Raw genomic sequence first — 275 nt, 5'->3', positions numbered from 1 at the left:
GGCAATGCATCACTCGGACTGTCCTCCTATCCGGCCAGAGGTTTCATCATCACGGATGTCCAAACCTAGCAATGACTTTGACTTCCTGTGGAGGGAAGATTGAGGGAAGAGTGAAAGTCGTCAGGAGCTCATGGGTTGCAACTTGTTGGTAGTAAGGACGTGAGCATTTCGCTTATGCGGCCTGCGTGTATGAAAGAGGAGAGAAGCAAGTGGCATGACAATGGCGTTGGATTCCAAAGCATCATGCTATGATCGAAAGCTAATTTTAGTCTCAC

Source organism: Echinococcus granulosus (assembly GCF_000524195.1).
Source record: "Echinococcus granulosus chromosome Unknown EG_S00188, whole genome shotgun sequence".
In the NCBI taxonomy this organism is placed as follows: Eukaryota; Metazoa; Platyhelminthes; class Cestoda; order Cyclophyllidea; family Taeniidae; genus Echinococcus; species Echinococcus granulosus.
Note: the sequence above shows the minus strand (reverse complement) of the source record.